We start from the raw sequence: 14,242 nt of genomic DNA, 5'->3' as shown, positions 1-14,242 counted from the left end.
TCAAAATGGCGGATCCAAAATGGCAGCCATATTGAATTTTCAAAATCTGACTTCATATTCTTAATGAGCAACCTCAAAAACCTATATATAGATTTTTTCGATGGAATACGATCACTTATAAATTGGGCTTATAGTCTCACATATGCTATATAGGGTGTTTTAACGTTGTTACGAAACTGTTATGAAAAAAAAATCTCAAAAACTGAGGGTGATGGAATTTTTCTGAGGTCGGATTCGGATTCAGCGCAGCAAAAACCTTCGGGTATACTAGGTCTGGTCTCTGGTTCCGGACCTTTGTCAAATTTTGTCGGCCTGTGTTATTCAAAGAATTGGGTAAACAAAAAATTCAAGGATCTCAGAATATTAAAGGTTTTCAAGATATTAAGGATATTCCATTATTTCTGGGAATTCAAGAAATACAAAGTTTCTTTGGAATTCAGAGGATTGAGTAGAATAAGAATATTCCAGATTTTAGGGAATTCCGATAAATGAAGGATTTTAGGGAATTCAATAATTTCAGAAAATTGAGGGAAAAAATCTGCAAATTCCAGGAATTCAGGAAATTTAGAATATTCAAGGAATTGAGTAAATTCAAAGAATTGCAGGGATTTTAGAAACTTAAGGGTGTTCAAGAAATTATAAATATTCGATGAATTCATAGAGCTCAAGAAGATTAGAGATTCCTTGGAAATCAGTGAATTAATTGAAATCAAGGATGTCCGGGTATTCCAAGAAATGAAGAATTGAAGTAAATTCAAAGATTTAAGAAGATTAAGAAAATTCTAAACATTCAAGGAATTAAGGTGATTTAGAATCCTTAAGGAATTATAGAAATTCAGGTAATCAAAAAATGTCATAAAAAAATTAGAGAATTGGAGGGATTTATGAAAATTATTAGGTTTCAAAAAATTAAGAATGTTCCATAAATTCAGGACATGAAAAAATTGTGTAGAATTCTGTTGATTCATTTAAGGGTTGTTCGAATTCAAGGATTTGAGGAAATTGTGGAAATTCGAGAACTTCGCAGAATTGCGTAAACTGAAGACCTTGAAGCAGCTAAGAGATTTTAGAGAATTCCGGGAAATTGAACAGATTTCAAGGAACTTAAAAATATCATAAGAATACAAGAATTCAAAGAAATTCAATATGGTTTGTTTTTTGAAATTAATAAATGAATATGTAGACATATGAAACTAGATCGGAAAATTCAAAATATTATTTTTGCACAAGATTATAAATGGTATTTTTTACTCACCTTAACATCCGTGTTTGGAGCCGCTAAATTATAACAGTCCTCGTATTGACTTTTGCTAGCTTTATGATATGCCTCGAGTTTTGTAAAGTATTCGTTACAGTTGCTTACATGCTTTAGTCCTTTTAGTCCTTTTCTCCTTCCATCTTCAATAATCGCCTATTCAGAAAAAGAACAAAACTATTCCAATTTTTTTTATTTACTAAATTTTAATTTTTTTTATTAAATGATTATTTAAAAGTTAAGTATTATTTTCGTAAACGGACCTCAACCTCCGAACGTAGTCCCTCCACGATTCCATCCAGTTTTGTTATGCTTTCATCACGTAAAGTCTTCAGCTCCTCAAACTTATTCGTCGCAAGGGCTGTCTGTAATGATAAAAAGTAACAACAAAATTGATTTTTTAAATTTACTGCTACCTTTAAAAGTTTAAAAATAAATTTTTAATTTCTTCCTAAACCTTAATAGTACAATATTAAACTTCTACAAAAACAGCTGTCAAAAAATTCAATTTTCTTTAATTTTCAACAATTTACTTGCAACTTCAATTTTCATCAGTTAAAAAATTGAAGATAATAGATAATTCAATTCTAACAGTTGCAGTTTTAATTTCTTACAATAATCGGCAGTTAAAAATTATATTTTCTTTTATTTTTAATAGTACGAAATTGGACAGTTAAAAATTAAAGATTTTGAAAACTCAGTTTTTAATTTCCTACAATTTATTTTCTTCCATTTTTAACAGTTGAATCTCCAAATTACATCAATTTTCCACCACCAAATGCTGAAGTGTTCAAAATTAGAAACAGTTTAATGTTTAACAGTTACATTATAAATTGTATTTCATTTTTATCAAATGAATTTTACGTTTTCCTCAGCCAAAATTTGAGAAATTTAAATTAGATTGAAATCCAAATCAAAAATCCTATTTAACGTCCAACAATCAAGTAGATGCAAACTCTTGTTAAAAAAAAAAAACAAAAAACAAGAAAACTCTGAATGTAATATGAAACAAACAAAAATTTTCCCCTTCCTTAATTTTTCTATAATGTACCAAGTGAAACTAAAAGATTAAAAATAACATTCTAAAAACATTCAAAGACGAACGAAATGATTATAAATTTAAAACTCGGATGTCTAATAAAATAAATTTAACTTTCAACAAAAAGCAAGTGGACTTGATTTATTTGTTATTATTTATTTGCAGGTTGTAAAAAAGTTTCTACAAAATAGGGAAAAAGGAGAAATTCCTTTTTGAGAAGGGGAAACGAGAGGAACATCGTAAAAACTACGAAATGTGTAATTTTTAAGATTCGAATTTGAAAATTCTACAGTTTTAACATTTTCCACTTTCTAAACAGAAATTCTTTAATTCTTAATATTTACAAATTAAGAAAAGATCTTAAGGGTTTGAGAGATTTGAAGGGATTTAAAAAATTTTTTAAATAAATTTCATTATTTTCGTAAACGTTTTTTAAAGATATTTTGAAATTTCGTCAAGGTGGTTTGCAAAGTTTGTTCACCGGAACTTATAAAACAGAAACGCGTTGACAGAAAATGCTCTGATTGTTTTAATCAGTAATTGTACTACGAATGTCAAAATTATCTGATTCTGTCAACAAAGTCATAGGTTTTTTTATTACATTTTTTATAATTAACTAATGAATCGTGTACACAAATAAAATTAATTTAATTTTTTTAATTTACTACTTTTAAATAAATTTTAATTTGAGTTACGTAAAATTTATTGCTTCTTCTTAATACAGAAAATAATTTTAAACGAAAAAATATTTTTATTTGATGAAAGAACCATTTTCTTGAATCAAAGAATCTTCTGTTTCTGAATTCCTAAACCAACAATACATAAAAACAATTTTCTTAAATAAAGCAAAACTGTTGAACACTTTTGTTAAAATTTAATTTAATTTAAACAAAAAAAAAACATTTTTCTAAGCCATAGATATTTTTATTAATTTAAAGAAGTTTCTTTGGGTCAACAAAATTTTATTTTAATCTATTCACATATTTTTTAAATGCATGAATATTTTTATTTTTACATATTGAGACACTCGAGTATTTTGCGTGTCTAAACTTCAATATAATACCAAGTCATCCAAGAAGGTTATTGAAATTGAAAAACGAATGATATTTTTTGTGTAAATCTACTTCATCGGAAATGATCGACAAAAATATTTTTTAGTACATAAACTCTGTTTATTCTTTTTTGCTCGGTTCAAACATTAAGAAAGACAAATAATTTCGTAACTTATATATTAATAGTCTTAAAAATTACGGTTTAACTGTATCTGAAGAGAACTTCTATATTTTTAAGTTATAATTGATAAATGAGTTTTAAATTAGCCTTGGATAACTTAACCAATTACAATTTTTTTAAATCATGGCTGACGAAATATTCTTTCAGCTGAGCACAAAGCGCGCTACAAATTTTTAGATAGAAAAACAATAATCTTTTCTTATAAATATCAAATAAAACTAAAAAATTAAACAACATTTGAAAACTATTTAGCGGCGGACGAAATGATTTAAAATTTAAAAATCTGATTTTTTTTTAGTTTAATTTCGGCCCAAATAAAAGTGTATTTTTCTTCATTCAGGAAATTTAAAATTGAAAATTTGGATAATTACTTTTAATTTGTGAAAATGTGTTCTTAGAATTTCGGATTTAAAAAGTTGAATAAAAATTGTTTACATTGTTTTAGTCTCCTAAAATCTTTTTAAAATGTCTTAAATTTATTCGATTTCATTTTTTAATGTTTAAATCTTACCATATTAAAACATTATGCTTGAAAATCTTCTCCTCTTTTTCGAAATTTAAGAAAATTTTTTTTTAAATGTTCTTTTTTTTAATTTTCTTAAAGTTAATTTATCAAAATAAAAAGAAATCATAAATAAATTTCTACAAATCTTTAGACAATTGTGTTTCATTCTAAAGTTTCCTAGAAAACTAAAGAATATTTTTCCTTTTCTCTAAACATTTAAAAGGTTCTAAAATATCTTAAAATTTATTATTTTTTTTTTACCATTTCGCAAATTTTAAGTATCTGTTCAACTTACTGAAATGTGTTGAAAAATGATGTATCACTGAAAAATTTTGCTTTACATTCTTTTACACTTTGTTTCCAAATCTTAGGAAATAATTTTAAATGTTTTATCATCTTTTTCATTTTTCTTTTAGAATTTATTAGGGAAAAAATCATTGAAAATTTCTCCAATAAGCTTAAACATTTTTTTATTCTCTTGAAGCCTTGTAAAATTAAGTTTATCTTACTTTTCTTCTGAATCTGATAAGTTATTTTTTTAACTAAACCTAAAACATTTATAATTTTCCTAGAAGTCTTTAAAAAAATCTAAACCCAAAATCATTCGAAAATTTTTTTCAAATTCTTTAAAATAAGTTTTTTATATAATTTAATCTTTTTATCTCTTATTTCAATTACGTTAAAAAGAACGATTCCTTAAACAACTTATTATTATTGTTAATAATATTTTCTCAGAATAATGCTGTAAAATTGTAGTAAAAAAATTTACTTTGTGTCCATTTTTCAATTAATACGAATTAAATATTTAATTAGAGTCAAGAAAACTAATTGATAAAACAATTTATTATTGCTACTACTAATATTTCATTTAAATGATGGTAAAAATATGCGTTTTTTTTCTGAAATTTCTGGAACTTTGTACGATTTTTAATGGTAGAATGTTGCAGTTTTTTTTTTGAAATTTTGAACGGTTTGCCTATTCTTTATTATAAGTGAATTACTAATTAATTAGATTTAGCGAAAATAATTGCTTAAACAAATTTTTTTACCATTGTTTTTTTGTGCGTTCTTCTGTAATTTTTATATTTATGTCTTATTTCACTTAGTAAGGTAATAATCAATAAAAGTTAACAATGAAGTTGCTTAAAAAATTTAAATTATTCAAAACAAAAGAGCGTAAATAATTTACTTGCAACAAAAATACTATTTGAAACAAATTTTTTTTTGGGTTTGACTTATTATTTGTTCATAACTTCAAAGGCGAACCGAAGTTAAAATTTTGTAGAAAAAACCGCCGTTTTCTAGAATTTATCTTAGAGAAAATAGTTATAAAAAAATTCAATTGTTTGAACAAATTTTGTGTTAACTTTCATTAATTATTACCGCACTAAATGAAAAAAGACATAAATTAAAAAATTTCTGAATAAAATCGAAATGATATAGATGAAGATTGTCATAAACAACAATAATTTGTTTAAACAGTTATTTTTGCTGAATATAATTAATTATTAAATCACTCCTAATAAAAAATAGAGTGCCAGTGGAAGATTGTAGAAAAAACCGTGTAATTTTAATATTAAGCAAAGAGAATATTGTTAGCGATGATAATAAATTGTTTCAACAATTATTTTAGTTAACTTAAATTAATTATCACAAATGAAGTTTTCTTTTAAAATGCAATTTTCTAGCATTTTTCTGAAAGAATATAATTAACAATAATAATAAATTGTTCAAAAAATCGTTCTTGTTAACATGATTAAACTTTTACCTCTTTGTAATTGAAAATTTGATATAAAGTGGAATTTTTTTGAAAAATCCGTGACTTTCCAACTCTATTCTATCAGCAAACTGTTAAAAACAAAAATAAATTCTTTAAAAATTTTAAGTTAAAAAACCACAAAAAATGTAACTAACGCTGAAATCTCGCAAAACTTATTTTTTACTTATGGTGCTACTTTGGGACCTTAAAAAACAGACTTATGGAGGGAGGGGATGGTATTTTCAAAATTACATCTTATTCGTATTCCATGGCTAGTTTTTTAGAAAAATGTTGAGTTTCTACTTGATTTAGATAATATTTAGGATTCTGAATAAAATGTACAAAAACTTCTTTTTTGTCTTATGGGAAATCCGTATTAAAATGTATGGGGCTCGCGGCACCCCTAAATATCATCTTAAAAAAATTATTTTGTTTTTGTTTCTATTCACATCAATTTTAGGTTGATATTCATAAAAATTGATAACAAACAAACAATATTTTTATTGCGGTTTTTGACCACCCTTTTATAAATTTTTATATTTTCGCTTAGAAAATTGAAATTATAAAAAAACTTGGATTTATAACAAATATATTGTTAAAAAGGGTCTGTATAAATAATGGTTCGTCTTACGAGATAATTTCATGAACGTAAATATTTTTAATGTGCATCTAAGATAACTACAAAAATTTCAAGATAAAAACATTATTTTTGATCATTAGGGGTTTTTGTTTATAATAATTGTTATAAATAATATAGCAATAGAGTTTCTGATGAATAAGCAATGTCGTTAATGGATGCTATTTGACAATAGTTTTAAGAAAAAAATTGACACTGTTTAGCCTGAATGATTTTTATTAACAAATAAAATGTCCGAACGATTTTCCCTCAAAAATAGAAATTTTTGATAACAATTTACGGAGCTTAGTACATAATAAAGTTTTGGTGGTGACTGTATTATTTTTTCAACAGTTGAAAATCGAACCCTTCAAAATTGAAAAATAAAATCGAATTTTGTAATGAGGAAAAATTTAAAAAATATAAAATTCAGATAATGCAACATAACAATTTAATAAATGAATTTCTCAACCCTTAAAAAACAATTACCAATTTTAAGTTTCTCTTCTAAAAATGTGTAAAATTTGGTGTGTTTATTCAAGTATATCCAGTTTGGTGATTTTTTTTTTTAATATAACGTGCTGGTACACATAATCAGATCATTATTAAATATTAAACAGGTGACTTACTTCGAAGGCCCAGAGCGCCAATAAAAAGATCACGCCCTTCATGTTTAAATAATTTTTTTTTTCACATTCAATCAAAGAAGAATCAGAAATATTTCATCTCAATCTGTAAACCGGTCTTTTTATACTAATTAAATTGTCACATGTAATCTTTATTTAATTTACGCAAGAAAAATCCATAAGAGAGGAGATCCGAAATAATGTCTGAGTCATCATGATTTTAAGCTTCGAAAAGGTGTAGAAAGTTGTTCAAATACAAAATATGTGTTTCTAGAATCTTCGTTTTCTTCTTCTATAACGTGAATGTTTATTTTATGATAAACATAATTAACTGAGTGAGCAAAAACAATTTTTTTCAAATCGAAAAATATAAATTTTAACCAAAAATTCGGTTCATGTATTCTATAAAATAAAATAATAATTAAAACAAAATCGCTCACCTGTGTAAACTGAATAAGCAAATCTTAGAAAATAACATTCCTAAAACCCATGTTTCTGAAAAATATAATATTAAAAACATGAAATTGCTGAATTTCAACATATCGCACACAGTGCTATTCCCAAATATAAGCAGTTTAAAAATTGTTTAATAAAAAACATGATTTATTCGTTAAAAATGAAATAAAAATATCCCAAAAATAATTTTGAAACAAAGAAATAAGAAAATGTGCTCTTTTATCGAAATATTTTATTTTTGTGGAATAGATAATATTAATCCAGAATCCATTTTTTTTTATTATTTGAATTGAGGAATTTTTTAGTTTCAAGAATTTCATAGTGTCGCATATTTCATAATTTGACAATTTTCAATCGAAAATTTTTAAACTTTGTGATATTATAATTTGTCAGAGACTGTAATTATTGAGTAACTAAAAACTCAATTAAAAATTAATGAATCGAAAAAACTCCTGGCTTCATGAATTCTTAAAAATGAAATATAACAATAATTGAAACTTAAAAACATTTTCGTTGACCGTTTTGTTTTAAATGTAACCTATTAAGTGAAATATTAATTGATTTTTTAAGAAGTACCATTTTTTTAAGACTTCCTTTTAGATAGGGAATTCAACTTTTTTCAAAAACTCTTTTTTTTGTATAAAATTCCATAATCTGCTTGAAACTCGCATTTTCTAGTTGAATTTCGCAAGTTTTGATTAAAATAAAAAATCTTTTTCATTTTGCTATATCAGCTATTACATTTTCCTATGTGAAAATTTTATTGGAAATTAATTTTCGGTTGAAAAATTAAATAACTGAACTCAAAATTTAACTACTCCATTTTTCAAAAATTGATCTCTTGGAAAAAATAGAGCTTTTTTCGCTGGAAAATTTAAATTGAAAATTCAAATATTTAAAATTATATCATGATAGCTTTGGATTTAAAAAACCTAATTTTTTATTATTGGTAATTATCCTATCGTAGTTATTATTATTTACTGTATAATAAGTTCAGTGATTCAAATAACTAAAAAAAAATATTTAAAAAATTTTTTTAAAGTTTTAAACCCCTGGTTTAATACCTTATCGAAAATAAAATAATAAAATAAAAAAAAAGTTATTTTCCGATTCTAATATCAATGTTTGCATATGATAAATTGATTAACTGATTTAATAGAAAAACATTTGAAATAACAAATCACTAATTGGGAAAACTCTCCATATTATAAATTATTTAAATTTAAAATAAAAAAATCTTTTACTTTCAATAATGAAAAGTTAAAAAAAAATCAGTACGAAATTAACCGAATTAATAAAACTTCATGTTCCGTTTTCTCTAAAGTTATACAAATAAAAGCATACTTCTAATAATTGAAGAACCTAAAAAAGGTTTCAAATTATGAAAATTTTACAAAAAAACGAGGGGGTGGGGCAAATTTGACCAAAAACTAATACCTTCTTTGATTAAAATATTATAAACTTTATGATAATTCAATGTTGCAAATATGAGGCTATAAACAAATTACCAAGCAGAGTTTCTCCACATTTAACAATTTCAAAAAGGTTACGCGTCAGGATTTTTTAAGTTTTCTAAGATTAAATTAAAGTTCACATTTTAGATGAAATATTAAAAATAATTTTTAAGTATTAAAAATAAATTTGAGATTTTTTCTTCAACTCAGGTAAATTTTGACATTTCTTTTTTATTTGGTTGTCGTTGGAAGTTCAAACGACTCGCTATAAACTCACTTTAAATAAAAATTCCTGTTTTTTTATTTTAACTATTTAATTAAAAATTTAATTATTTTCTTAAAAAATCATAAATATTGTTGAAAAGTCATTCTTTCCAGATGAAGATTTAATTGTTTTGTGAAAAATACGTTTTTTTGTTTGTTGTTGAAATATCTACTATTACATTTTTTTTAAAGAATTCCTAATTTTTTTGGAAAATTCAACTGTTTGGTTGAAATTTAATCTTTTTCGTACAAGTTTTTGTTAAGAATTATAATTTTATTATAAAATTAACCGTTTCAGTTTAAAATTAAACTATTTTGTTTAAAATTGGTCAACCTTGTTATATTCTTAAAAAAAACTTTGTTTTAACAAAAAAGAAGTGTATGTTGCTGGATTTTATTTTTATTTTTAGTTGAATATTCAACTGCTTGGTAAAAATTCAAAATAATTTATTCAAACTTCTTTTTTTAGTAAAAAGTCAATTACTTTTTTTCGCTGAAAATTAATCTTTTGAAATTGAAATGTAACGATTTCATTCTTGTTTGAAAATTGATCTGCTTTAGTAAAGAATTGATCTTTTTTAGTGGAAAATTAAACTTTTTGGTTGAAGAATAATGAATTTTGTTAAAAATTGGTCCTTTTTTAGAGAAAATTATATTTTTAAACTGAAAAAGTAACTATACTTTTAATTAAAAATTAATTCTTTTTTTTATTATTAAAAATATCTTTTTATTTACATAATTTTAAAGGACACGAAAAAAATTCTGAACAATTTGTTTAATTTTGCCCTTATTTCTTTTTTTAAACATGCTCAGTTTAAAAGCAAGTAATTTTTTTATTTTAAAATATATTTTTTTATTTGCGTAATTTTATTTTGAATAATAAATGAAACAGACAAGTATTTTTAATCGTCAAATTGTTATTTTTGATGTTTTTAGATTGATTTACTTATTCATTTTATCATACAGTAAAAATTAATGTCATAATAGGGAAAAGCCTTTTTAGGTTTTATTTTCTATTTCATTTTTAAAAAGGCATCATACCGGGAGTTTTTCTATTTTTGTTTGTTTTTAAAAATGTTCTTTTATTTATTATGATATTTATTTAAATGCTAAAGATATTTTTATTTAAGGTTATCATGATATACTTTTGAGTAGTTGAATTTCAAACTCAAATGTTAATATGAACAAAGTTCATATTTCTACCAACAGATTTGAAATAAGATTTTTGAACAAACTAGTTAAAATTTCAACGAAATAATTGAATTTTTAAGAAAGAAAAGATAAAGTATCAATTAAAAATGTAATAACTACTATTTGAACCTGAAAAAGATTGTTATTTTCATTAAAAACTAAAACTTTTTGAACAGTTCATAATGTGAGGAAATTTGGAAACACCCGAATTATAAAATACTCGAAAGAAAATTGCCAAATTTTAAAATATTCGACACTTGTAAGTTCGAGAAACTAGAAAATTCATAAATTAAAATAATATAAAATTTTGCATTCTATTCATTATCAAATATGCAATTAGGCATCCATTATTATTTTATTTTGAAGAATAAATAAATCTCTGTTTTTAAGAAATATTTTTCTTAGCTCGATTAATTATTTGTTATAAATGGCTCTTGCGACAATTAAAAAATCATCACACCTGATAAGTAACTTAGTATAAAAGACCACTTTAAATATTGAGATTAAATATTCCTGGTCCTTTTTTGGTTTAAAGTAAAAAAATTACCTGCTTTAATATTTTTTTTTTATTATGAAGAGTGTGATATTTTATTGGCCCTCTGTGCCTTTCAAGTAAGACATTTGTCAGAAAAAATTAACATTCTGCATTGTTGTTTTTCTGGATTAAAAAATTATTGATTAAATTTGTATATTTAATTATATAAATTAAACATTTAAACCTTTTTTTACATTTTCCCCATTTATGATTGAGAAAGTGTTGGAATTTGTCGAAATTAGACACCACGACATTCAAATTTAAAAATAAACGACTCGACGCTAAATAAGCAAAAAAAATATTATAAACAATTATGGCTTTTGAAAATCTTACAAAATTTCTTTTAACTATTTTTGAAGAGAAATCGTCACTGTGGTTTTCTGTATCAAGATTACGATACAGAAAATCGAAAATAAAAAATTTTAAACCAAACGGAGTTAGATAAGAAAAAAAATTTCAATAAGAGATTGCAGTTTTCATAAACTGCCACAAAATTTATTTTGATTCATTTTTAATAGAATTTGTTATTTTTGTTTAATTTTTTTGAAAATAATATGAAAAAAGTCCTATCATTAAAATGATAACACAAGAAAGAGAAAAATATCAGAAGAATGATTTTTTTTATAGCAAGGTAATTGCATAAATTATTTGTTTGCAATTTTTTTAATTACCTCTAATACAAGATAAAACTTTTACACTCGTAAAATTTTTTTCCACAATGACGCATTATTTATTCACAGCGAAAAGGAATTCTCTTCAAAATAGCCTATAAGGACCCTGAATATGTATAACTAATTTCTAGGACAATTGATCTTTTGTCATCTGAAGATTGTAAAAATTTTTATTTTTATCAGGTTTGCTTAAATAATTATAGGCAACATTTTTAATTTGGAGACCATTTAAGTTATGCTTAAAATTTCACAATATGACCTTCTTGTTGTTTCAATAGAGTTAGGAATGTTACACCTTCGAGTTATTTGATTAAACTTTTCTTTTTTTTAGGTTTTCCATTTTTACAACTTTCATTAATTATTACATTCAATCCTAAGTAAATATAATTATTTTCATCAAACAATCAGATTCTTCATACTATTGAATTTAGATTTAGGAATTAGTTGAAGATAGCCAATTTTTATTTGAAGAGTTCTTTCATTAAACTATTTTATGTTTTTTCCTGTGTTTTTAACTTTTTTTCAAATCATTTTGTATACAATCTTTAACCATTTACTTACGAAGCAATTAGTTTTATACTATTAATATAGACAATATCTCGGAGAAACAAATATTTTAAAGCAAATGTAAAAGTATTTGAACGGTTCTTTTCAATAAACATAAACATATAACTGTTTTTTTAATTTCAAATTAAACCACTTTTATAACCAATAAACTGGTTTAATGAAAATTTAACTTTTTTGCAGAAAATTAACTTTTATCTTAAAAATCATATTTTTAGTTCAAAATTTAACTTTCTTATAGGTGAATCATCCTCCCGGCTTTAAAATTAAAATTTGCTTTTTAATTAATATATTTTATTTTAAAACTCGTCTTGGTTTGGTAGATCATTATTATAATCTTGGACAATTCATTGCTCAGATTAAAAATTTAACTATTTTGTTCGAAATTTATCATCTTTAATTAAAAAATTAAACGACTTGGTTAAAAGTTGAAATTAATTTTTTATCTGTAAGTTGCAAGGTTCCATTTTTATTAGAAATTTATACTTTATAAGTTTAAAATTTAATTATTTGAAGGAAAATTAATTTATTTTGTTTAAAGATTCATCTTTTTAGTCGAAAGTTAATTTTCTTGATTTCTTTTACTTCGTCTTTTTATTAAAAATGCAATTGTTAAAGTCTCAATTAGTCTATTTTGATTAATGATTTAAAAATATGGTAGAACATTAAAGTAGGATTCGTTTGTAAATGAACATTTCTGGGCTTTTTTTCGTGTTTGTTAAATCTATTTTTTTAAACTCAACTATTTGGTAGAAAATTCGTGGAATTTGTTAAAAATTCGTCTTTTTGTTAAAAAAATTAATCTTCTTTGTCTCACATTTATTATGTATTTCGACTTTAAATCTTAGAATTTCAAAGTTTTCATATTGTTTCATATTGATATGTGAAATGTGAAAATTATTTCGAAACTATTTATGAAAAAATAAAGCACGATTTTGAAACACTTAAAACCCCTAATTGGATAGTTTTTCTTTGCTATTGCAAACTTCAAAAAAATGTGCTTGACGAAGTAAATACAACTAAAAATTTTTTCAATCCTGGGGTGGGAATATTTTATAAGTACGAAAAAGTATAACTATTTTTACAGAAAAATACCAATGAATATAATAATTTTTTAAATACCAAGAAGTTCAGGAGGCCGTTTTAATCAAGGAACCGAATTTCCGGTCATTTCCCGGTTTGCAAAAAAATTATTGAATTATTTTAAATCTTTGGAATTATTTTCTTTTGCATTTTTTTGCAATAGCCTTAGTTGCTGAGATGCACCCCTATACGCCTTATATTTCTTTTGATTTTATTTTAAAAATTTCGCTACAATTCTAAAATATGACAAGATTTTTTTAAAACTTATTTATATAGTATCTCGAAAATTTCTCTTGTAAAAGAAACCAGACGAGGAATCAATTTAACTAAACTTTATTAAATATTTTAATTTAACTAAACTCTGAATTACACTCAAATTTATTTACTTTCTAAATTTATCTTAATTTCATTTAAATTTAGTTTTAAAAAATAATTTTTGAAATTTCACTGAAAATCTAAAATACGAAAAGAATTTAAAAAAAAAATTTATTTCGTATCTCGAAAATGTCCCTTTTTAAAAAAGAAACCGTAAAAGAAACTAATTAATTTTAACATAATAATAAATGTAATAATTTTAGGCCCTCATTAATTTTAATATTTTCGGCGTGCAGAGATAGTCCCGAGTCAGCTATAGATATGGCTGGCGAAGGCAACCGCAAGAATCGAGAAACAGAAAATCACCGGCACGTTCGGTTTGGCTTTGAATGTGCGCCTTTGCCCCACCCCTCCCATAGACGTAGGCACAGGATGAGGTTGCCATGAAAACGTTGAAAGGTTGAAGAGGGTAGCACCTCGATGCATGCAAAAATGTAGTTAGATATACGAGGGTGGATTGATAAGTTTCCGGCCTGACCAAGAAAAACAACGTTTTTAAGAATTTTTTTTTTTGTATTTCTCAACATAATCTCCTCCAAGGCTGATACATTTCTCATAGCGGTGTTCTAGTCTAGTAATGCCATCTCTATAGAAAGATTCGTCAAGCTCCTCAAAA

Source organism: Belonocnema kinseyi, chromosome 4, assembly GCF_010883055.1.
Source record: "Belonocnema kinseyi isolate 2016_QV_RU_SX_M_011 chromosome 4, B_treatae_v1, whole genome shotgun sequence".
Classification (NCBI taxonomy): domain Eukaryota; kingdom Metazoa; phylum Arthropoda; class Insecta; order Hymenoptera; family Cynipidae; genus Belonocnema; species Belonocnema kinseyi.
Note: the sequence above shows the minus strand (reverse complement) of the source record.